General features: G+C 31.0%; 1 protein-coding gene and 1 long non-coding RNA gene across 4 annotated transcripts in view; one reads left to right on the top strand and one right to left on the bottom strand.

Moving 5' to 3' along the window:
- LOC145291414 (uncharacterized) overlaps nt 1-27569 on the bottom strand; it is an 879668-nt gene that overhangs the window by 614643 nt on the left and 237456 nt on the right. The gene's annotated exons all lie outside the window — the stretch shown is intronic.
- The window catches only part of LOC145291409 (uncharacterized), an 88531-nt gene continuing 87554 nt past the window's right edge, over nt 26593-27569 (top strand). Inside the window, exon 1 of the long non-coding RNA XR_013869408.1 lies at nt 26593-27569. This exon is cut by the window's right edge and continues 1442 nt beyond it. This is a non-coding gene — a long non-coding RNA (uncharacterized LOC145291409).

Here is a 27569-nt window from a genome sequence, read left to right as displayed (position 1 = left end):
ATCAAAAATTACCCAAACCAGTGAGTTTTGCTTATAACGGCAGATGGCATGTTATAAATTCATTATTTTCTTATAATATATATGTGTGTGTGTGTGTGTGTGTGTGTGTGTGTGTGTGTGTGTGTGTGTGTGTGTGTGTGTGTGTGTGTGTGTGCGTGCATCTATACAAGCGGACATCTTAGTATATTAATAAGTTTGAAAACTGACTAGTATTTGTGGAGATTCTATTTGAAATTTTTCTCATAGTTGATGTTCAATTTATTTGTGCAATAATTTAACACTGAATTAAGTACATTGACAAGAATGGAAATGATATTGAAAAAAAAACAAATCTTGAAGAGTTATTGATTTCCATACAAAATATACAAACATATTCTAACTGTACTTTTTAATATAATTCTTTTTACTTTTTCTAATATAACTTGATCTAACTAGTAGGTAAGTAGATATGTTTGTCGAAGGATAGCAAGAGACAAAAGATAAAAGGAGAATGCAGCCAGTAAGTAAATGTATTGATGGAAAGGAAGAAAGAATAAAAAGAATTGGACTGAAGATATGCTGATATTTTAATGATGAGAAAGGGAAATGAAACAAATTTGGTCAGAATGCTGGTATTTATGATAACAGAAGAGAGAAAACAGAGAATAATAAAAATAAAAACAGTGTGAAAAGAGATATGCGACCAGGAAATAAATATACAATATATATATATATATATATATATATATATATATATATATATATATATATATATATATATATATGATGAAAATGATGGAAATAGTATTCCAACAAAATAGAGAAAATAAAAAGGAACAAACCGTATTATGTGTTCATCAGCGTTTCGTCTTTAATTCGAGGAAGTTTCGAAATAAAGACGAAACGTTGATGAACACATAATACGGTTTGTTCCTTTTTATTTTCTCTCTCTCTCTCTCTCTCTCTCTCTCTATATATATATATATATATATATATATATATATATATATATATATATATATGTCAAGTCATGTCATATGTTAATGGTACCATGTAACCCAGTACTACCTACCACATGGTCGGGACAGCGACTAAACTGGTTCCCCCACCAGACTTGTTTGGTGAGGAGTATGGCTAGTCTCCCTGAAGGATTAAAAACAAGACCTTCCAAAGGGCGAATGAACCCTTTTTCGGGGTCAACGGTCAATTAGCACCGTGTGTGTTTGTGTGTATGTATGTGTGTGTTAGGGTGGAGAGGGCTCCCATAAGCCATGGTGAAGGCAACCTTTCCAGGAGAAGCAAATCTCTGGTTCAAAAAACCATAAAGCAGGAGATCAGTACCCGCATTAAGCTGGTCTGAAGTTTAACTTGTTGCTGGCTATCTTGCTCTTGCTTGTTGCTGGATATCAACATTTTGAACCGAGAGAGAGACTTAGCTGTCGTACAAAGCTAAAACTCTGTAACATCATCTGTGTATAGATACTCTCTCAGGCATTTGACTATTAAAATGGTCCTGTGGCGATGGAAGTCATTTTGGGGCTCATGGACTTTAAGTGTCTGAGCGAGTGGCACTCGTCTGACAAGACGTTGCAATCATCATATATATATATATATATATATATATATATATATATATATATATATATATATACAGAGAGAGAGAGAGAGAGAGAGAGATAGAGAGAGAGAGAGAGAGAGAGCAAAAGTGAAAAAGAACTGACACTAATTGTCACATTCAAATATTTGTTTGATAAAAAATAACTAAATAATAATTGTTCTTTTATTTTATATAAAAAATAAGTATAGGCTCATTTTCCATAGAGGTGGGAGAAAAAGAGAGATGAAGTCGAAATGAGGGAAGCAGAGGAAGAGTCGGAGGATGAAATTTATTCAAGAGTTTTCTGTATGAGATGGACCAAATAAACATTAGAATTATCAATTTCAAAGAACTCATATTATAATCTAATATGAAGGTGAACTTAATCATCATCAAATCGTTGTAAACTTTGGCATTCTATTTTCCATTGTTAAAAAGGATGGCAATCAATATCATCTCAATTTATCGAATAAACTAGTTATATTAGTCTACAGCTGGACAAAGTTGCAATAGTTATGACCATAGCAGATGATGATATGGGCTAGTAAACTGCAACAAACGCTGCCAGATAGCAAAATAAATCGGGCCAGTAATTGAATATGGTCTCATTGTAGGGAATTAGATATGAGCAAATGTATTAAGTATGATTGACAGGGTTCCTAGGAGTAGAACAGATACTACAATTTCATCTTGACGATCAGTCAAGTAGCCTGTCCAAGATGATTTTCTGTTCGTTTGCTTCTGGATTTATGCTTTAACAACAGTCGATAGGTTCAAATTAATTTAACATCCAGCTTTATTCAACCAGAAAGAAAAAATGAAACAACACAAACCAACAATGTTTTATTTGTTACCAATGGAGAAGCAATTGTAAACAGCACACTACAGTAGTACAGAATTGTTATTTGGCATATATCATTTAACAGCTTAAATTTTTAGAAACGAAGGAAATTGAAATTCTGAAATATGATGAATACTAGGAAGTAAAGAACAAAAGTTTGCAAAACCGTTGTTTATAATTGAACTGACGTTTTAACTATTTCTATTTAGTAGAAGCAGGATTCAGGTATATTTTAACAGTTGAAAATCCAGATTCAGTCTGTCTTGTTACTTTCTATAAATAAGATACACAGATAAGTTGACCTACCTAACCACCCACAGCTCTTTGGGAGTATTATGTTGTGCTTCAGAAATATTAATTGGCAAATAGAGTTGCATAATACATTTCCTTAAGTATAGGGATGCTCCTTCAAATAGAAACTAGAACTGAAAAGATAAACTGTAATAAATGAAGGAAGATGAACATCCCCCACACCCCCCAATTAAATAGAGAATAATAAGAAACCTGCACTTTATAGACAAACTTTGAAGAAGTGTGGCGTCTTCTGCTTGAAAGAAAAACTATGCATAATGATACTCTAACAAAATAAAACTCTCATATAAAATAAGGGATATACTAATATTAAAATGCAAACATGAAGATAAGTTTATTCCAAAAAGCATGAAAATTGGTGAGGTAAACAGAAATAATCCGTAAGAGAGTAGCAATATGCATCATAGAAGCAAAGGTCAAATCTCAGAAGCTGCTCTATATTTTTAATTATTGAAACATTGTATGAAATCAGTTCATTATAAATTATAAATTAATAATGTGTTATTAGTATTTTTTACTCTCTTGGAGTTCTCCCATTAGTGATCGCTCACTAGTGGTGTCCCCCTGGAATCTGAATGACAAAATTGGCATCAGCATTGCTTGGTACCACAGAAAATTGACATAAAAGACTTCTTAGAATGAAAAGACCTATGAGAGATAGCACTATCAGACCATACATTTTTATTTTGCATACAGCACATGATATTGATAAGTGTTCACCCATTACATACTGACGAGGCTCAACGCTATCTAACTTTTGTGATAAACATGATTATGGTCAGATGTTATGGAAATCATTAATATACCTGATTATCCTACCATGTTCATAGAGATGATTTTCCTATTTAATGCGGTATAGATGGGATTTTTTAAACAGATTTATGGTGTGTATTATATTGGTAGATTATACTAGTTCGCTTTAATTCAATTGTAACTCAGAAAGTGTTTAAAGTAATATGATACTTAAATCGTTTAAATGTGTGATTATGTTAAACACATTTTTTTTTTTTAATTTTTAGCAATGGAACTATTTTATTTGCATTCATAATTTGGCATTGGTTAGTTAGTACCATTCTAAAAAGACAAATGAAATTAAAGAGAGTAATCAAATATTAATAAGCCCCGTCCCTCTTCTCTCTCTCTCTCTCTCTCTCTCTCTCTCTCTCTCCTTTCTCTCCTCTCTTCTAAATATCATCAATTGCTTCCTTACCGCTAACGTGATAGGATAATTAATCACAAGAAAAGGTTGCATAATTTTTATACTTTATTTTGATTAGATCACATCTTTTAAACTATATTTTATTTTATACTTATTGTGTTTTAGTTTAGTTTGTCTCATTTACAACTTATTACTACTGTTAAAGATCTCCTTTTTAAATATTAGTTCAATATTGTAAACATTTTTTTTTATTGTAGAAACCTGGCATTGCTTGCAAACAATAATTTCAAATTTGAACATTTACGATCATTTTTATTCAAAAAATATGCTAATGGCAAGTAAGCTGCACAATAACTTTTGCTTCAAGCTACCGGTAAAAATTAACGTTTTACCATCTTTTTTATACAAAAAATGTTAATTTTACCGTTATATGCTATGAGTTTTTATTGTCTATACAAAACATTCACATCAATCTCATCAGTTACTGAATGTTATCTGATTTTTGCTCATGCTTTGATCTCTTCTTCTCAACTAGGTTAAGCAAACACTTTTTACATTTGTTTTTGTTTTTAAGTATACCCGTGTTTATAAATTGATTAATTCCGTCGTATATAAATGAATAATAATTATCCAAGGAGATGAAACATAAAAAGAGAGAAAATAGGTTTGGGTAGGATTCAAACCAGTACCTCAGAATAGAGACCGCTTTTAACTAGCATTGTATTAACCTTATGGCCACTAAGAAGCTTCTAATTAGTGATTGCCAAAATAATGGCTCACCTTTCTAAGTACACTACTACAAGATTTTCTATAGCAAAGAGAAGACAATTTGTTCGCTAAAAAAAGGTCTCTATTGTTAGACACAGGTTCCAATCTCATCTGAGTCTAATTTTTTTCCATTTATTCCAAAACTATATTATCTGTAGAAGTACATTTCATTTTTATCAAAGTAGGTAAAATAATATTGTGAGATTCTTCCTTCATGCCAAACATGAATGAAAATGAAATACAATGTTTAACTCTATTTCATTTAATGTATTGCTTAAAAATTATAGAAAATATAAAAACACAAATTATGGCATAGAATCCAGGGCTAAGAGCAGGAGTACACGGGGCTCTCATTCATTTCAAGAAAATGACAGGTGTGTATCGAGTAAATTAGAGACTATAAATGTGCTCAAAATTATTTCAATAAATGCCACTGTAATTACAACTCCTCCTACCCAGTAAATCATTGTGTACGATTTCAGAAATTGAATATTATAAAATATAAAACATAATAAAAAAGTTAATATAATGTTATAGAATGAACTTAAAAAAAAAAGGCATATAATTCCTAATTCAATCGCGGGTAACGCTGAGTCTTTCGATATATATTGAATAAAATAAAAGCAGTTGGAATTTATATTCATTGACATTCAAAAAATATATATTAATAGTGGCAGTTATTAAAGACTACAATTTCATGGTTAAACTGACTGCTGTGGACCGAATTGCTTAAATTTTAAACACTCATTGATAGGATTATATTAATACTAATATCTCTAATCTTTACTAGGTTTTACACTCATACAGATGGATTGGCAGTACAGAGCAAGCGATCTAAAATATCTTTAATGTTTTTATGTGTTAATTAAACAAGATATATTCAAGATGAAGACTTAATCTATACTACTAAAACTGTGACGATGTGCACAATTCATTTATACATGAATGTTTTAGACAGTGAGGGGATAAAAAATGGGTGGTTAGAAAAATGGAATGATGTAAATAATTAAAAAAGAGAGAAAGAGAAGAAATGAGAGAGAAAAAGGGGACGAGAGAGAGGAAAGAAAGAGAGAAAAAGAGGCAGGGTCTATTATGACATCACAGTCTATAATGAGTTTGTTAAATCCTTTGACTTTTTAATTGAATGATGTAAATAATTAAAACAGATAGGGAGAAAGAAAAGAAAGAAATAACTAGGAGCAAAAGAGAAAGATAGGAAAAGTGAGGGATAAGATGAAAGCAGAGGTAGGAGGAATCGGAAGAGAGGGAGGAAGACAGAGAGAGGGGAAGAAAAAATCTATTACGATATCGCAATGTCTAATGAGTTTGTGAAATCCTTTAACTTTGTAATCCTTGTAAAGGCATAATTATCAACCAATATTTGTTAAGATATAATATATTTAAAAAATATATAATAAATACTGACGTGCATGTCACGCGTGGTCTAAAGATTTGATAACTTTTTCTAGAAGAGGCGAGATGAATGTTGGAAGCTGTAGTATTTCTTTACCTGATGACAAATTTTAGCAGAATTCTCCGTAATGTTGGAGGTATGTTGTGACAGACTGCATTTTAGTTATATAATTCCAAAATACCAAAATACCAAAATAACGATCACATTTGCCACTTCTATTGTCAAATCTAATGGAAGCTGAAATTACACCCATTCAAATCTTTCAATCTGTATCTATATCACAATTATTTCATTTTAATAGTGTGAAAATAATAAACACTGCTTTGCTAAGAAGTAAAAGATAGAAGCATTTTAACTATTATCAATGTAACAATTTTCATTGCATTATTTCGTTTTATTTGATGATTCTATTGGTTACATTTGTTTCTCAGATATCTCTATAATCAGAAGGATGGCTGAAAATATACAACGGATATCAATAATGAAAACAGCTGAAATATTAAGAACAACCCTTGAATGTGGAGACTAATACATATGAGCAACAGACGCTAGCCGGATATGTAGAAACTGGTACAAAAGTAAAGCACAACAGGTTGTTCTCAAGTGAGTTAATAATAATAATAATAATAATAATAATAATAATAATAAAAAAAAAAAAAAAAAAAAAAAAATTTTTCAAGTGGTAGCACCAGCTTCAGTTTCTGAAGAATTAAGAGGGTAGAAAGACAGTAGAGCGAGAACTCGACTTAGAACTCCTCTGGAAAAATACAGAGAATACTCAAAGCATAGGTTTTTTGTTACTCAAATTCGAGAGAAAGCCAACAATTGTTACCAGTGATAAATAAAAGGTAAACAACCAATGCGATAATGCAAAGTAATTTGTAATGGTTGTCGAAGAGGTAGAGAGTACTGAAAATCTGGGGGAGACTTGTTGTCCGTTACACCACTGGTTATTGCTAGTGGGTAATCAATGATAGTGACTTATGTTAAAACCCTTGGAGAAGAAGAAGAAGAAGAAGAAGAAGAAGAAGAAGAAGAAGAAGAAGAAGAAGAAGAAGAAGAAATAATAATAATAATAATAATAATAATGATAATGATAATGATGATGATGATGATAATAATAATAATAATAATAATAATAATAATAATAATAATAATGAATTTCGAATGTTTTGATAATAACTTGAGGTGACTGGTTCGTTCTCTTTAGGATAGAATGAGAAAAGAAGAAGTAACAGAAAATAGGGAGATGGGGTGAATTGAAAGGTAAATAGATGAACAGAGAGAACTTAATGGAAATAGATAGGCTGGGAGATGAGTGACCTATTTCAGAAGGAAGCTGATCGGGTAATCAATGCTTTTCCTATATCTGCATGACGATTAGCTCTTACTATTTATAGTCATGGAGCTCATCTGATCAGTGACAAGACAGAAAGCAGGAGAGGGAATGGAAGGGTAGGGGGAGATGAATATGAGAAAGGCAGAGGAGGGGATGAGAAAGAGAGAGAGAGAGAGAGAGAGAGGACAAAGAAGAATTGTGTGTATGTGTGTTTATTTAGGCAACCAAAGGCAAGGTGAAAGGTGTAGTAAGAGAGCAAGCAAAAGAGAGAGAGAGAGAGAGAAGAGTGGGGAAGAGACACACAGAGACACAGACACACAAATATAGACAGATAGGCAAACAGACAGACTGTAAGACAGACATGGATACAGAGATAGACAGGTTTTATATACTAAGGAATCACCACTTATCAAGATATACAGACCACTTGAGGATAAGGGTTAATGTTTGTTAGAATAAAGTAAAACAACAGCATGAGGATTAGTAACAATGGTTGAGACTAGCTAAAAATTAAATTATTCAAGAGCACGACTCCATAAGATAGAGAAAAAAAATAGAAAATGAGGCAGTAGAAGGAAGAAAGAAAGAAAGAACTAGACACAAAGAAAAAGAAAAGATGACACAAAGTAAGATAGAAAGAAAAATACAAACATAGACAGAGAAAGAGACCGAGATAAACAAATAGAAAGAGAGATAAGGAGAAATAAAAAAGTAGACAAAAAATAGAGAGAGAGAAACAAAAAGAGAGATAGTGAGAGAAACAGAAGAAAAGACAGAGAAAAAAAAATTGAGGGCAAGTATATAAAGAAAAAGAAAGACAAAAAAAGAAACATAGTGACAGAGAAAAAGATAAAGAAAGAGAAAGATAAAGAAAAATAGAAAAGATACTGAGAAAGACAAAAGGAAATGATATATTGAGGTAAAAAGGGAAAGAGAAATAGAGAGAGAGATTTTTTTTTACTTTCTCGGAAGAATGAGGAAATGGAAGGAAAACGAAAGTAAGAGAAAAATAGGGACAGATAATAAAAAAGGTAGGGAGAGAGAGAAAAAGAGAAGAATGTAATTGCAGATGAATCTTTTTTTTTTTAAACAAAAACAAAAAAAAAACCAGCTTATTCATGATAATGAAAAAAATCATCAAGATGTCCGAAAGTAAATGTTGGAGATTCCTGGAAAAAAAAAAGTTTTATTTTAAGTAAAAAAAAAAAGAACTAAAATATGAAAAAATTCCAAAGAGAATTAAAGATCCAATATGAATAAGAGAATAACAGAATATGGATAATGAGATAGTAATAGAAAACAGGAATTGTGGCAGGAAGTTCTGATTATTAGACAAGATATACATAATGAAGAATAAAGAATTAAAAGGATGAAAATCCAAAACTTGAAAAAATATTAAAATGAGAATAAAATAACGATAAGTATAAAACGGCGAATTTAAAAGAAAAATTAGAAATGCATATTTGGAAACAGATAGAGAAAATGGTAAAAGATTTAAAATTATATAAATGATGGGAAATCAAATGTCTCAAAAGATAGAAAGATAAGAATGGATATCCTTCAGATTTTATCAACTCAAATTGTGCATTTTATCAATGAAAATGATATTTCAAACATCAGTAGATACTGTTTTAAACTTAACTGCTACAAATCAACAAAGAGTGAATCTTATATTTGAATTCATTTAAAAAATATTTATCTCTTCAATCTGTGCGTCTAGCAATGGAAATGCTATTTCAAATTCAATTATGACAGATGGATAAAAATTTGATTCCAAGTTAAACCTGACAGACTTCAGTGGGACGACAGACCTTTTAGCGGACAGTAAATCTTGTAGAGCTTCTTACACTTATTCAAAATAAGAATTATCCATTCAGTCTTTTCACCACGAAAATGCAGGGAGTGAAACTTATAGATACTGGACACATTTCAAATAAGACGTATCTAATTCATGCATTCAGCAATAAAAATGCTATTTCAATTTTTCGCATAACACATAATGAAATGTTATTTCAAATAAAAGCTTGGAAGACCAAAGAAAATGCTATCTGAAATATAAATATGACAGACCAACCAACCAACCAACCAACCAACCAACCAACCAACCAACAGAATAATATTCTCATAGAGATGCAAAAATAACTCAAAATTTCAAATTAAATAATAGAATGGGAGAATTGGAAAGAAAACAGAATCAGAGATTAAAATTCGAGCAGAAGAATATGAACCAATAAAAGTGATTCAAAAAAAAATAAATAAATAAATAAAAATTATTATAATTTCAAAGAAGAAAGGAAACAATGGAACAAAAGATCCACATAATTTGTTGATAAATTCAAAACAAAAAGATTTGAATTGATTTAAGAGATGTGAGAAAAGCATTAAGTGAAAACAAGAAAAGCTCAAATAAATCTGATGATAAAAACAATGAAGTTGAATTGAGGATCAAGAAGTGAATTGATGACAGAATGCAGGCAGTAGGAAAAAAAGAATATGAAGTTACAACGAAATATAAAAGAGAAAGAGATTGATTTAGAAAGAAAACGAATGAATTTGCATTCTAAATTTACTTGAAAGACTTAAAGTTTCAAGAAGGAATGATTCAAGGCCCAATAAGATTAGTCTGCACCATTTGAGATCATCCTTTACATTTGAGATGAGATAGACATTTTATGTCATGGTTAAATTGCTCAAAGAAAGAAGAGTAGTTATAATGTTACTCAGATTAAATAAAGTGAGATAACCTTTTAGTTTAAGCTTTTACATTATAAGCCGAATACAAATGCTACTTTTTGCTCGTCTCAAAACGAGTGAATGCAATTTTCTTTTTTCTTTTTTTTTTACAAATTCAAACTCATTTTAATGCTGATTTTACAGATTTTCATGTGTGTTCTTTGTTTAATAAGATTTAGCCTTGTGCAATGGTTTTATTTTATGTCATATCAGTCCTTTTGTAAACGTTTTTATACTTCAAGTTCTAAATATATTCAAATATTTATTCCTGCTGTTTTCTTTCAACTAGTTATTCATGATGGTATACAATATAATCAGGTTGACACCAGTTCTCATTAGGTCACCAAAGTTAAGTGACGTTGAGCCTGGTCAGTACCAGATGGGTGACAGCTTCCAAATCGGGTCATCACCACAGGATACAGTTTTATTTTATGCACACAAAATATTCTATTTAATTCATTGATTGGTCCCCAATAGATATTACTACTCCACGCCAAAATGAACCTGGGAGTAATGGCATAACTATGGGATAATTTCATGCTCTCCAAAGCTTTGAAACTGATGGCTTGTCACCAGATATTTGCTTAATAAATGATATCATTAAGAACAAAATAGCAAAATTTGAAATTAGAAAATAAATAGAACATATTACTGAAGTGGAGCAGGAGAATAAAGAAAAGATAGGAAAGGAGATGAAGGAAGATGGAAGTAAAGAAATGTTCGCTTTCGTTTTGCAGTATATCAACCCTTTTATAAATTTCATATTGCTAAAACACAATAATGATTGTTAAGAATTGACTAATTAAATGGTTTTACCTATAGCTTGAGTGATGGGTCGATTTTGGATTTTATACTTTTTCTAACATTATTAGTGTGCAAAAGATTCAATAGCATCTGAACTCAGTATAGTTGATTTGACATGATATGGTGAAGGAATAAAGCATGAAAATAGTCAAAACTGAATTAACTTTAGGAAATAAAAGATGGAAGGTAGGAAGAGAAATAAACGAGTGAGATGAGAGAGATAGAAAGAAAAATTAAGAAAGAAACTGGAAAATTAAAAATGGGAAGGTTAGATAAATTGAAAAAGAAAGCAACGATTTAAAAAAAATGTAAAAAATGAAGAAAAAATAATATTGCAAGAGAAAATTTGGTAAAAAGTGACTTTTGTGGCGATGTATGATTAGCTGAATGGATAATGTCACATACTATTGCATCGGCTATGCGAAGTTTATATCTCATCAGATGTATTGTGTTTAATTATGCATTTTGTTGGAAAAGATATTAATGCACCTTTTTTCTCCATTACGCATAAAATAGCAATCTGGGATTAACCTATCTTAATATTAGTAAAATTGTTGTGTATCCGTCTATGTGATTTATACATTATTATTTACTGTTAATTAAATATTTATTAATATAAAAACTTCAATATCATAAAATAAAAGATTTCTGTAAACCCTATTGAAAAAATAATTTAATTACGAAATTAAATCAACCACAAAGTATTTTTAATTAATAAATCAACCATTTTAACGTTTTTAAAAAAGCCCTAAACTATTTTGTGACCCTTTGACATTTGAAAAAAAAATTGGAAACATTTAAACTGTCGAATAGAAAATCATTTTCTCTGTGTAAAATTCTTAGCAAATCCTTAGGTATTAAAAGACTGAATTTTGGAAGCTATTTACATCCAATAATTTTATAAATAGAGGTTAAAACAAGATTACCATAACAAAATTAGTTATAGTTTCATAACAATTTAATTCAATTAATGATTTAATGATCAAACGACACTGCTATAATGAAATTTACTTTCAAAATCCTATTAAATTTCATCAATTAATGATAATCATTGTTTAATACTATTTACTAGGATGTAATATCTTTGTCACATGAGGATAAAACCAGTATAATAAAATATCTCACTCTGTATGGGGCGTGACAAGCTGGACATCACGGTGGTGATTTTTGTTCAAACAGGGATAAATGTGTGACTTTTGTATGACCAGCATAGGCAAATGACGACCTCTTTTCTTTGTGGCTCTTACAGCCCCTTTTCCATTCTCCCAAATTGAGTTGTATCAGCAATAATTTAGTATATGTGAACATATTTCATGTCTTTTCCGATGACTCACAAAATGAGTAAGAGAGAAGGTGTTTTTTGAATGACTTTGACCATTGAAATGTGCTGGGTTGCCAACACTACACCAAAATTGTGATATTTCGTACCTGCGTGTTTGTGAGGGGAGTAAATACAAGCAATAACATGAGAATGTATATTATTTGGATATAGACAATGCATGATGAGGTGAACCCCATAATGAAGGCTCATGCAGAAATGGCACTTCGCGTGCACAACTGGACGAAAATAAGGGCCATATTCATTTGTATACTTGTGTGCCTTGGGGGCATAAAAGACGAGGAATTTTTTTGTGTGAACAGTATTTGTTTCAGAGTCTGACAGATTCCAGTGCATCATTCGTTTCAGAAGAAGGAGAGGAAGAAGAAGTAGGAGATGACCAGAACAAAAACTCAAACACAAGCTATCTTGACATTCTGTTGAAGAAAGGTTCGACCTAAAACTCGTACATGAACATGAAGGAGCAATGTCTATTGTTGACTGATTGGAAAGAGTGGATCTAATTTGCAAACTCCTTGGATTTGTCAGGGTTGAGAAAGTAATCCCTTGTGACTAGCCGGAGGGGCCTTTGACATCTACCAGCAACTGTAAGATGCAGATAAGACCAATGTGATATGGTAAAAGATTCACTGCACATGGGCTTTTGTGCTTGATTCATGCAAAGCGTACAAGCAGTTTTGAAGATGCATCTTACATTCGGACGAGTTAGTAGATGAGTTCTACACTGTATTGACAAAACTCACCATTCTGTTTGGAGGAGTCCCCAACCAAACACTGAAGTATGCATTCATGTCCATACTCAGGAAGTGTTGTGTGCATCTGCCAACATTGACAACATCCAGACCAAAAACTTACTCCTCCAAGTAAGGGCTGCTGTGAACCATCAACCGAGCAGTCACAGGAAAAGTGCCTTTATCAAAGCCCATAGAGAACTTGCTGCATTGTTTTAATTGCTCCAAGCCCAATTATCTGGCTAAGCACTGCCAGTTTAAATGACTGAAGCAGTGCTGTAAGCCAAACATCTGATGGTCCACCGAATAGATGCAAGACAGAGGTGCTAACCGTTGATGGAAAAAGCATGGAAGCAACCAAGGGCAATCTGCAGCTGGATAAGAAGATCCCTGTGGTGGGGAAGATGCTGTCATGGATAGAGATCTATTAGGGTTTGATCTCCTGCCTGGACTTGACATCATCTGCCTGTTGGGCGGTGTTTTATATTTATATATATATATATATATAAAAACAGGATGATAGAAGTGTATTTATACAATTTTGACAGTTTCTAGAGGTTAATGGTTCAATTCTTATTAAAGCTGATAATAAATAAGAATAGCATAATACTACTTACCTGCTCATGTCTCATGAAATGAACAAGCTACCTATATCTATATATCTATAAAAGTGAACGTTTTTTTGTTTTTTGTTTGTTTTTTTTTTACATGAAGATCACCACTTATCAAGGCCCGTAAGCCACTCGGGGAGAAGGGTTATTTTGTGTACAATAATCAATGGGATAATATCGTAGTAATAGTTGGTATTGGAGATTTGATAAAGTGTCTTACTTAAGGGGGGCGATTAATCAGGAATTTGTTTATGTTGAACTTGAAGACGTCCAAGTTGTAGTCAGGTGGGAAACAGGCAAACGGAAGAGAATTCTACAGGCGTGCACTTCTCATAAAAAAAGGTATGTTCATGGAATCTACGTTTCGATTTAGGCACAGATAAAAAGTGGGGGAAATTACTGACAGTGGTTTTAGCTAGACGGATGTTTATCATGAAGGATTGGCGAGGAGGGACCAGAGATTGGAGGTCGGGCGAGCACTTACCATGGAAATAACGATAAAACACAGACAGTCTCCCAACGTCTCTTCTGTGGGAGAGAGGTTGCAGGGAAGAGAAGAGAGCATCCCCACTAAGCCACAAAGTCTATTTTGTACTTTGTCAAGGCAGGATAGGCTGTTTTTTGAAGCTCCAGCCCAGATATGGCAGCAGTACTCCATCTTTGGACATACTTGGCTTTTATAGAGATAGAGAATTGCATCAGTAGTGAGATATCTTCTGGAGCGGTAGAAGGATGCTACCATTTTCCCAGCGTGAACGTGTTTTGTGTCTGTGTGTCTGTGTACATTTCCCTATGCAATAATTCTGTCAATTTTAAGTCTGAGGGTACTGAGATTTTGAAAAATCTTTGTGATCGGTTTTCGGCCAGAAATTTTGCTGGTAAGGGGTAAAAGTTCAACAATTTGACCTTTGAGAACTCTACCAAACTCCTCCACCAATTTTGAGTCTAAACACTTGAAATTTTAGATATAGGTTCCTTGGATATGGATCTAACTTAATAACATGATTTGAGCCCAAAACAATAAATGTTAAGGGGTCATAATAGGGGTCAAAGTTTTAAAAATTTTACGTCTGCGGTCTCTACCAAATTACTCGGACAATTTCTGGTCTAAACATTTGAAATTTTACATAAAGGGTATTCAGAGATAGGGCAAGCCTTTTAATCGGTTTGGGTTGAAAATTTTTAGTTACCAATATATAAATGTATGCATGTATGTATGTTTGCATGTCTGACTAAAACTTTCGACAGAGGCGATAGATTTTACCAAGATCAGTATCGTTTTGAAGCTCGACCTTTCAGACGACAAATACCGAAAAATTGGCTAAAAATATTAATATCTCCACCTTCAACTGGGCACTTTTCTATAAGGGGGGCGCTTTTTCGCCGATATTTTTGAAAGTCATCCTCTCCTTTCGATTATCTAGCCTTAATTTAAACATAAGTCACTTCCGGTTTGGCGGTGGTCGTAACAGACGTCAATAAATGTTAAGGGGTCATAATAGGGGCCAAAGTTAATAAAATTGACCGTTTTTTTGTTGTTTTTTTTGCTCAACATACACCTCCAAACACCCGGGCAACGCCGGGCTGAAATGCTAGTATATCTATAAAAGTGAAATTGTCTCTGTGGCTCTGTGTCTGTGTCTGTGTGTGTACATTCTCTACCAAACTACTTTGTCAATTTTCAATTTACAGAGTCAAGATTTGGCATAAGGGGTATTGACAGTTGGAAAAAATCTTTTTAATCGGTTTTCGGACAGAAATTTGGATGTCAAGGAGTCAAAGTTCAACGATTTGACCTTTGAGAACTCTACCAAACTCCTTCGCCAATTTTGGGTTTAAACACTTGAAATTTTACATGTAGGTTACTTGGACATGGATCAAACTTTTTAATTCAATTTGAGCCCAAAACAATAAATGTTTAGGAGTCAAAATTGGAGTCAAAGTTTTTTAAAAAAGTTGACCTCTGCGGTCAAATTACTCAGCAAATTTTTGGTCTAAACATTTGAAATTTTACATAAAATGTATTCAAACATAAAGGTCAAGCTTTTTAATCGGTATTTGGCAGAAAATTTGGCTGCCAAGAGGTCAAAGTTCTAAAGATTTGACTTTTGCAATCTCTAGCAAACTACTCAGCCAATTTTGGATCTAAACATTTGAAATGTTACATAAAGCGTATTCAGGCATGCAACAAGCCTTATCATAATTTTTAGGCCGAAAATTCGGCTGCCAAGAGGTCAAAGTTTACAGAGTTGACTTTTACAGACTCTACCAAACTCCTCCGCCAATTTTGGGTCTAAACACTTGAAATTTTAGATGTAGGTTACCTAGACATGATTCAAACTTTTTAATATATATATATATATATATATATATATATATATATATATATATATATACATATATATATATATGCACATAAAGTTATGAACAGTACATAGGGCCCAAGCAAAGCCGAGCTGAAGTGCTAGTCTAAGACCATGAATGAAATAAAGAGTTCAGTTGGAAATTTAACATGAAGATACCTGAATAATTAAAATAATACAAATTCTCAATTCCAATCTAAAAACAGTTCAAAACATAACATGAAACTGACTTATCAGAAACTGAGCAGTGTTTTTGATTCACCATGAAATGACAATGAAAAGAAAAATTAGGCAAATAAAAGTCTTAAAAAGATAAAACACCACTTTTGGTATCTGACTGCAATTTATTTTACCAAGTCAACATTTCTTTCTTTTATATTTAGCTACTCTCTGTTGATTTTGTGATTTGTTTTTTACATTTTAAATTTGGTTTGGGTTTTGTTTTTCAGTTGGTTTAAACGCTTGATTTGTTTATCTGGTATTTTTTAATCTCTTCTACTGATGTTAACAGCTGAATAAACAAACAAATATGTGAATCAAAAATGACATAATTAAATTAATTAATTAACAAAAAAAGGTATTTAATTGCCTTTTGATCAATCTAAGATGGATTCAATAGTTTACTTTGCTCTAATTTTTAAATGGTAGAATCAAAACTTTCGAATGAAATAACATAAAGAAAATTCAAATAATGTATTATAGTAACCTGCATAATAATAGTCATGTTTCATAAAAGCTTATAAAAATATAATATACAAACAAAAGTCAGTCGAATTCTCGAAATTATACCTAAATAGCATGGTCTTTAAAAAAACGACTATTCGATTTTTACTAGTCATTCGTTAACGTATATATAAAAGAAACAGAATTTTCTAGAATGATAATTCATTCAGTATGATATACTCTACGAGATTAAATTTCGTTTTTATTAGATACTCAACTGAGAGGATTATTAAAAAAAACACTGTTGGATATTCATAAAACAAAATGAATTTTATTTGCACCAAATATGGTTGGAGTGCAGAAAGGATTGTGACTTTTATTAACGATTCTATGCATTTCAAGTCACATGTACGAGGCAAAAGGAATAAATAAAGAAGGCACTGACTAATCTCACTATTTCAATACTTTCAATTTAATTATATACAAAACAGTCAGTTAAATATTGATCCCTAGAATTTAATGAATTATGATGTACATCATGCACTCAGAATAAACAACAGCGTTTCAGTTTTTATTTCTTATCTGCACTCATTGACTGATTGATTAGTGAATATCTGAGGTTTTCTTGTTAAGTGAATATCCATATTCTATTATTGAAAAAAAAAGCCAATAACAATAGCACCAAGTTTGTGTCTTTGTGTTCATTGCTCATAAGAGCATTGGTTCTTAAAATTCTTAACAAAGTTTTACATTTATGAAACAATTTGTAAATATTGCTTAATTAATAATATTCAATAAATGCTATCATAACTCTGAGATTTGCCTAGCAGTTAATATATAAAAGGTATGAATTATTTAAAAGCTTCTCTATTTGATACTCAATGGTGTACATGTGTTTGTTGATTCACGACAAAGAGATGTTTCCAACCATCTAGATTCAAGTAATAATTTATTTGGCTGGATTCTTAAAGCGTATTAACTACTAAATACTGATTTGTTGCATTACTGAAGCAATTATTTTAATTTGCATTATTGGGATTATTCGGACTATTATCCTTGCCTTTATTATATTATTCACACCGTTTCGGCCAATTGAACTTCTTTTTCATGTGTATATTATTAAGCTTGAGAACCTTCTAGTCAAATTTGGGAATATTTATGTTGACCTCAGGAATATGTGTTCAATTTCAAACTGAATACTTTATTTAATACATTGGGTTAGTTTGTTCTCATTCGATCAACGATGATTAAGAAATTCTGAAACAGTGATTTTAAACATTTCAATAACAGTAAATTATTAAATTAATCAAACTTAAAAAAATTCATAATTCAAATAATTAAGTTTTATTATTTGTTTACCACTATGCAAGACAATGAAATCATATTTTTCTTCAGACTATAAAATGTGAAATTTTATCTAATGGCAAAATCCCAATGTCAACGTTTTGTGAAATGTGGAGTAACTCTGTAGTTGACATTACTCTTGAATCTAATTTGACTCAGAGTTGTAATACCTGTCAGTGACTCGTCTATAGTTTAAATAGAACCAGTCCTTTGTATAAAACAAAACTTTATCCGATGGTATACTAAGAAATTGACATCATTAATGACTCATTAAAGCAAAAATCATAAATAAATATTTAAATATATTGAGACCACATTTATTTGTTTATCATATTGTAGAATTTTTAAAGAATGTATTAATTTTATGGTGCTAAAAGTTGAGCTTGACTGACCACCAAAATGTTATTTCAAACTTAAGTGTGATAAACAAACGAAAATATCATTTCAAACTAAAATGTGACAGACAAACTAACAGGTATAGCCTCTTACAGAGATACCTGAGTACATTTAAAGTAAGCTCTGACTATTCAATTTGTGCATTTAACGATGAAAATTTTATTTAAACTAAAGTATTACAGACTGAGCAAGCAACTGTCTAACCGACCAATCCTCTTAGTGAAATCAACCTATTTATTGCTGATAATGACCTTAGTAGGCTTAAAGGAAAATTAAACAAATATGAAATTTGAACAATTTTCACACCATTTTTATTCTATTAATAAAGTATATATTTACAAATAGAAAGTTTATCTAAAAAGTAGATAAAAAGCCTCTACTGTTTTTGACAAACATGTTTTAATATAAAATATAGAAATAGAAAGTAAAATAAATAACTGATTGGTCTATGTTAGATTATTGGGGCCCTCCTGTTAGTGAAATAAATTCTTTCAGCCAAACTTTCAAAATTGAAAAATATGAATAAAAAGACTACTACCTACTCATGTTGAGTTCCCACATATACAGTTAGTACACAGTAGATGCAGTTACCCTAATTTAGTATTAACTAAAAAAAATCAGTTATTCATGTGAAGAAAATATAAAAGAGATGAGTAAAAATTATCAAAACATTAAATTGAATGACTTTTATGATTGCTTGAATTAAATTTTTAAGAATGTCTTCAAATTTGAATGTGCTTGCATTGTTATACATATTTTTATAAGTTACAATTTATAAACGACTAAATATTTTTACAGCTAAATCTTTCTAATATAACTACTATTACGCATCTCAATTGGTATCAATTTGGGCATATTAATCTATCACTCCCTCTAAATCTGTCCATCTCTTTGTCTCTCCCTCTCTCTTCTTGTCTCTTTCTATCTATTCTAATCTGTTTACACCTTTCAATATTTACTAAGATTATCTCAAGGTCAAATGGTGGGAGAATGATTAGATTACGATGTACCAATAATGAAGTGGACTTTTCTACTTTTCCTCTCTCTCCCTCCTCCCCCCTCTCTCTCTCTCTCTCTCTTTATATATATATATATATATATATATATATATATATATATATATATATATATATATATATATATATATATACAAAACTGTTCATTAACATAAGAATACCCATACTAGACCGGGTAAATTTAATCTCCTTCTGCACCACTTTTATGCCCTCTTATGAAGATTAGAATATCAATATATAATGATACTAAAGCTTATGCCTTAACTCTGATTTTGATCAAAATCCATTACATAATATAATTCTATAAAATCTCTATAATTTAATGTATAAGTTTTTGGGGCCTTGCTTTACTGGTGTCAAAATAACTATGGCATGAAAATATGATAAAATTAAATTTTTAAATAAGACATCGTGCTTATATTATTCCTTCTAAAATCCTTTTAAAACACTCCAAAAAAACTAAATTTGGTTGATAACTATTATCAAAATTTCAAAATATCAAAGATTTCAACCCTCTTTTTATCGTATTTGCATAAAACTAAATCAAACTACATATAGTCCACATTACGACCTTTTATTATTAACTGTGTTTCAACATTCATAGTGATCGGTTGATTAGTTTAGGAGTGAGTACATACAACTAAAGTCATACTAGCACTAAAATTTACATGTTTTTCTCTTTCACAAAGTTATTTTGCATCTAAAGAAATTCATCATTTCTAGTCAAGAAACACACACACTAACACACACACACACACACACATTTTTATATATGTTTATTTGATCCACTTAGAAATAAACAGCATTAAAATCTTTTACAAATAAAGGAAAGAAAATGTATAGGTTGAAGAGAACAAATACATAGCAAAGGTAATAAAATGGAAGATTCTGAGAGGTTAGAAGAAGTTAGTACAGCTTTATTTTAAATAGGGTTGTGGAATGTAAATCCAAGCAATTAATCTGATGATTTCCCTTAGGAATGTAACACAATCATTTCTGTATAGCACACTTGCTATATGTATATGTTTATACTCTCCTCTCTCTCTCTCTCTCTCTCTCTCTCTCTATATATATATATATATATATATATATATATATATATATATATATATATATATATATATATATATATGACGGCAAAACAAGAAACTATGCACTGCTACTTCTCTGTCTACAACTTTCTGAACTTGTGTATTTTTGTTATTCACGTTTTTCCAATTTTTACAATGCTTCTACTTTCTGAATTTGCTCAGATGCCTTATATCAATCTTGTAATTTTCTGAGAATTTCAAATGGAAATGTTTTATTTGATCTCTATGAGCATGTTGTCTGTTAACAATCGGGGCTATGTAAATATTGTAAATAACACACAAATCTCAGGATATCAACTAACGTATGTACATATATACCCACATATCCTTGTTGATTTGTCTAGTAGACTTATTGATGACATCATAATTTTATGATATCATAAATTGTGCACAGTTATTCACAACTCTGATTTAATGAATGATGTCACAAAACCATAACTTGTATTTCTTGACTTAATACGATTGAATTTTTTAACACTTGATAATTAAACATAGCCTTATGGAAAATATGTAAATTATAATATTAATTTTAATTTTTAAAATGTTTATTTTGTTTTGCCTCTGTTCTTTATCAAATATAAAGTTTTAATAAAAAATCATTGAATATACAATTTTTTATTAAAAACTGGGCATTTTCAATTTTATACAATGCTCACTTCAAATGTTTTCTTTTAATGGATACGTCGGCTCTTGTGAAATTGTTTCTCATTTTGTTAATATTAATATACGTATTATATTGGTCTTATTTTTAAATACAAAAGATGTTTTTCAATTAACAAATATTTATGTCGAAAGATGTTTGTCAGTCTAAAAAACATATATTAAAAACACTTACATCGAGTTCACACCTGATTTATGTCCGTTTAGTTTTAAAATCGATTATATTCTTTTTTTTGTGCACATACATGGATGGGAATTTAGTGTCTATTAAAATTCAGAAAAATAGGTCGCGAAGATTGAAAGTTGAATATAAAGGTTGTGGAGCATACATGTAAATGCGCACGGCACTATTATATAAAAGCACAGCATTATTGCAACACAAAAAAAAAATTGACAACCAAATTAAACCATAACTGGAACAACGTATCATAAAATAACTTTAAAAATCATATTTCGTTGTAAAAGAAAATTGTTAATTATTTTCTAACGTGAACAACATAATCTTTTAAACAAAATAGTTGAACTCATTTCGAAATGGAACTGGAAAAGTGCATTTTTCTGGCAATAAATTTAATAAAGAAAGAGAAAATTAATGTCAAATGATATTACAGTTGAACGGAACAAGAATAATTAATGTCAAAAGAAAGAACGAGATCAAAAACAATCACAGATGATCAAAGTTGAGATAAGAAATAACTCAAAACCAGACTGATTAATGCTAATCAAGAAGAGGAAAACAAATTTGATATGCAAGCATGAATATAACTCTTTATTTTTTGTATAGAACACACACATAAAAAAATTTAACTCTAAAGTAACTGTAAGTTTCAAAACTTGACATGCTAATATAAGGCATATACAATAACAATTTATCATGATTATTATTTACTCACTAGGAGTTCTCACATGAGTCAGTGCTAGTGACCACTTACTGATAAAAGTCGGTAGCTTTCCGTGCAGTCAGAGTGATAACAAGTCTCCCTTGATTTCCATTACTGTCTGTTTCTGTTGATCATCTTTGCAAATCTCTTTGCGTTCTTGCAACAGATGTTTACTATCGAGTTCTTGTTGAATTTAAACGACAAATCCTAGAACTTTTTGTGTCCATCTATTGAAGGTCTTGATGGTGCTATCCCTTCTCACACTTATTGCCACTCTAATTCCACAGAAAGAAAACGGTTGTTATTAGTGATAAATCAATGGTAAGTGGCTGTTACGATAACACAGAGTAATTTGCATTGCTTATCAGAAAAGGTGAAGACTCCTGATATTGCAAAGACTTATTTTCACTCAGACTCCAGGAAACAACCCTCTTTATTTCCAATGAGCAATTACTAATGATGACTCGTGTAAAAATTCCAAGTGAGAAAATAATAATAAGTGCCTATTAAATTATTCCAATTACATTTTTTAAGAGTTTACTAATCCATATGAACACTTTTGTAATTAAATAAATGAGTTTTGTGATCAAATATTGAGATAGTAGCAATTGTTGATCGGTCTATACAATTGAATAATTTAGTTTTTGAAGTGAAAGTAGAAATTGTTGAATGAATTTGGACGGATGAGGTTATCATGTATCCCTATAAGATTACAAATGGGGCAAAAGGTGGAAATTGCTAATGATACATAAGAAAAAAATTCTTGCGTTGGAGTTTGTTGTAGGCATGATGATAAAGAATAGCTTCAGATTGGCTTTGAAAGTTTGATTCTCATCAGCTATTTCCATAGTTAAAACATTAAGAGGTCTGATTTCCCAGGATGATCAATGATAGATATTGCACAAATATCTGTTTTTATTTTTTAATACAAAAATGTTCATGTCAAGAGCAAATGTATTAAAAATGAGGAGGTGAAAATTAATGTGTGGGGATGATCCTACCACAAAAAGGTTGCTAGAGTTGAAGTTTAAAATTACAGTTAAGTTTTCAATTTTCAATTTTTAGCTTCTTTGAAATATGAGTCAAACAGCAACTGAAGGAAATACATAATTTTATCATTGTTTCTTGTCTCTTTTGTAATGTTAGTATTTGGATGTCGGATGTTTAAGAAGTATATATATATATATATATATATATATATATATATATATATATATATATATATATATATATAGTGGCAAATAGACAAGCAATAGCATTGGTGGAACATAAGTTCACATCTACTATCATATATATTTAAGGAATGAGCTACAAAATCATATCAATATTTAGTTAAAAAATTGACGTAGATGTTATTTCCTAAACAAGCAAACAGTTTTGTTTTTAATTGAATATTAATTATGAACAAGAGGGGTTTCGGGGTTATCTTCATTTGTTATGTTTAAATAAGTCTATGTATATGCAGTCAATCGTGTTTGACTGCATGCCTTGTTGGATTGATATATTTGTTGTAGTAAGCGATTTTGAGCAGTTTAATTCAGAGAGCTACAACATGGAAACACATAAATAATAGCATTCTACATTCTTTAATGTTATATATGCATATATATACTGAGTGCATAACATATTTGAAGACAGATTTATACGTACACAAAATTATGATAGTAGCTTTTAGGTGAGATATCAATTACCTAGTTGTATTGATCTATATTGGATATTACTCTATGAAGATTTAAGGGTTATTTAGTGTTAGAACATTTTTAAATGGAAATCACTCCAGACAAGGCATGAAGCTACTTGATATAAGGAACCAACAAGAATGAAAGATGATTATTGCAAAAACAGGAGATACTTATTAGTCATTGTCTTGAATATACCAAGGATTAAAACAGTCAGCAGGAAGAGAGCTCCACACGCTTGTAGTTCTTGAAAAGAAGCTGCTGAAATAGGAAACTGTATTACAATAAGATATGAAAACAGCAAATTTATGGCAACCACTAGACCAACATGTCAAACGAGTTGGAAGAAAGGAAGCAAGGAATAGATCTGACAATTCTGGAAAACACATGTCATAATAGTATTAATGTCATAATAGTATAATTAGAAAAGTCTGAGATAAGCAACATCACGTCTTTGAGAGATACGGTTCAGAGAAGAAGAAAGGATAGAGCCAATCAAATTACAAATATGCTTCTGCACTTTATCCAGAACCCTTAAATGGGATAGAGATTCACGACTCCAATATGACAACCATACTTCATGCATGGTATTGATATATAATCTATCCCGGGTTATGCCGGCATCTTGAAAAATGTGAGTTTATTGTGCAGGTTGGTTAGTGAAAAAGTGGAAAGAAAAAAAGAGCATGAAAGAAAGAGAAAGATATCATTTTGCTCAAACAGTCTGCCTTCTAAGTTTGGAAACAGGCATGTTGAGTCTGGCTTTGGATTTTGGGTGAAGCAGATGTGTCAGGGTTAGACCCGAAAATGCGTCGAAGAACAGGAAAATGCAAAAAAAAAAAAAAAGTGAGTTGACAATGCGATGGCTTCCCCTCTGTTCACTCGTAGATGAATAAAGTTATGCATACCAGAAAATCGGCGTTATATTTTCATCAGATGCTCCTTTACAGAATCGGCCAATCAAGAAGAATCAATCAGACATGACCAAGAAACAGAAAAAAGGGTATGGTGACTTTATTATGATATATATATATATATATATATATATATATATATATATATATATATATATATATATATATATATATATACATACACACAAGAGGTAACAAGACCACATACATAAACATATACACATAATGAGATTATAAACACAAAAGACAAAATCCTTCCCCTACCATAACATTACAGTATGAGAGTAGATTTGTAGAGATATAGCCTCATGTGTGAGAAAGTGTTTGGATAGAGAGAACGGACTTTAACAGAAACAGAAACAGTAATAGATTTAATGCATGAATCTATTTTTTTAGTTCAACTATAGTCCATACATATGCTCGACTGAGCTTCACTCTATGGTCCCTCCTTGCCAAACTTTCACAAGAAACACTCGTCTAGCTGAAAACACTATCAATAATTCCCCCCACTCTTTATCTGTGCCTAAACATAAACGTAGATTCCATGAACAAAACTTCTTTCTTAGAATTGTACGATTGTGGAACTGTCTTCCGTTTTCCTGCTTTCCAGCTGACTGCAATATGGTTGTCTTCAAGTCCAATGTAAACAAGTTCTTGATAAGCCGTTCCCCTTAAGTTAACAAATTTACTGAATTTCCATTATTGGCAATTACTATATTGTCCAATTGACTACTGTACACTCTTTAACCCTTATTCTCGAGTGGCCCGGGGGGGGGCGGGGGGAGGCTTGATAAGTGGTGATTCCTATGTAAAAAAAAACAAAAAAGGATTGTGAGGTGAGGAGTTAAAACACCAAATGTTAAGGATTATGTGATCTCTGTTGGATTAAAACATATTTTGTCTCTGATTAAACGATTTTCCTTTATCTTTTTTTATAAAAATCTTAAACCATGTCATAAAATTTTTATCTGCTGTTGTAGACACTATTTTAGATTATTCCTTTTGATAAATTGTGTTCTTTCTTCATGGATCTTCTAGGATTATTATCAACTATGTGCTGTACTTGCTTAATAAATTGAGGTGTTATATTCAAACACTTTATTAATCTTTGAAACTCTTATAAAATTTAAATAGTAGGACAGACAAGTGTTTAACTATCCGCTTCATCTGTTTAATAAATAAATTAAGCTTCAGTTATAAATGTCCAACAGACTTTATTTTATGCCATTCAATAATATGCTTCAAATGTATACCTCTTCATTGCAAGCACATTTCGATGTGACTAATTTGGATGGCCATGGTTTTCTTCAGGTTAGTAATAGTCTGGGATTGTTTTGGTAAAAATAATTTTTGAAATAATCCAACAGATAAAAATCCAAGTGTAAAGATGAGTATAAAACCAATTAAGATGAGACGGTCATCAAAGCAGCCCTAAATATAATTGAGCAACAATAAAGCAAAGACTGTTGGACATTCCTAATTGAAATTTCATGGACAAGTCAGGATTACACTGAAGATATTAATACCAAATATGGTTGGAATGCAGAAAGAATTATGAATTTCATTAATGATTTCATGGTCATCGTCCTATACTACTAAGCATGGGACTTAATTTCATTTTTTTCATTATGTTTTTAAATCATTGTTTTATTCAACTGTGTAACTAGATACATTTTTAATGGTGACAAAGTACTTTTTTTGCCTTAAAATCAAGGTACAATATTTTGTTGGGGATAAAAATAAAACAATAAAATACTATCTAAGTATATTCTCTTGCATTTATTCTCAACACACACAAATAATTGATGTCTCTAACTGTGTGTAAAGGAGATGTAGCCATCTATTTAGTATAGAATATAAAGACCTGTTCAAATATACTTAATACTACTTTGATTGTGTGCTAGCATTGAGTATTTTTCGTATGCATTAGCGTTACGTCTATGATGCTTTTTTTTTAATTTAGTATGTGAATTAAATTTATCACCAGTTAAAATTACTAAAGTAATTTATAACAACAGTTATAAAAATAGTTTTGTCTATTTAACACAAAACAATCAATACCCATTGTAAACTGTTTACGATTAATTAAACACAGATTGTTATGCTATCCATAGTTGTGAATTGATACATTTTACAACAGTGTTACTCTGCACTTAATTAAATAACTAGTGATACTAAAGCAAAACGTTAAAATGAGTAGAAGCTCAGAGATTCACATTATTTATTTTGAACATTTAAAAAACGAGTGGTAAGACTCTAATCAAGATAATACACTATTTTTACAATGCAATTCTACAAACTGAATGAAAAGTTTAATGAGGCAAATCAACATATTAAGAAATCACAATACTTTGAAAGTCTATGTGGATTTGATATTGTTGCCTAGAATAAATAGTGGAAGGTGGCAGAAAAAGGTAAAACTGATAATATGTCATGATAACGTATTTTGGAAAAAAATATTATATAAGAGATCATATTCTGCAGTCTACATGTACGTGCAGTGTACAATATATTTGGTGTGATTTGAGCATGGCATGCCCGATTCCAAAGCCCATTAAGCCAATTGTAAACGATTCATAGTATACCATTACTTGAACACGTTTTTATTTTACCCTTTGCTGTGGTGACGAATTGCAGGGTCATGCTTTTCATAACATTATTCGTGTGTAAATGATCACAACGGATAAAACTGAATTTAAATCGGGATAGCCAAGTTTATAGTCGATTAAGTCAATCAATAACCTTCAGATAACAAAGTAACCAACAACAGAATAGATGCAATGACTCAAGGTAAATTTTAGTCAAAACTCAAGTGTAGTTCCAAAAAATTGATTATTCCCCTGAACAATATCATATATCAAGATATCTTCAGCCAGTATTATCTGAAGAGGACATTTTTCACATTAATATTGTACCAGAATATAGAGTACTAGTT

The sequence above is a fragment of the Euprymna scolopes genome, chromosome 2, assembly GCF_053919585.1.
Source record: "Euprymna scolopes isolate OS-2025 chromosome 2, ASM5391958v1, whole genome shotgun sequence".
Lineage (NCBI taxonomy): Eukaryota > Metazoa > Mollusca > Cephalopoda > Sepiida > Sepiolidae > Euprymna > Euprymna scolopes.
This window is presented reverse-complemented; position numbering and strand designations above follow the sequence as displayed.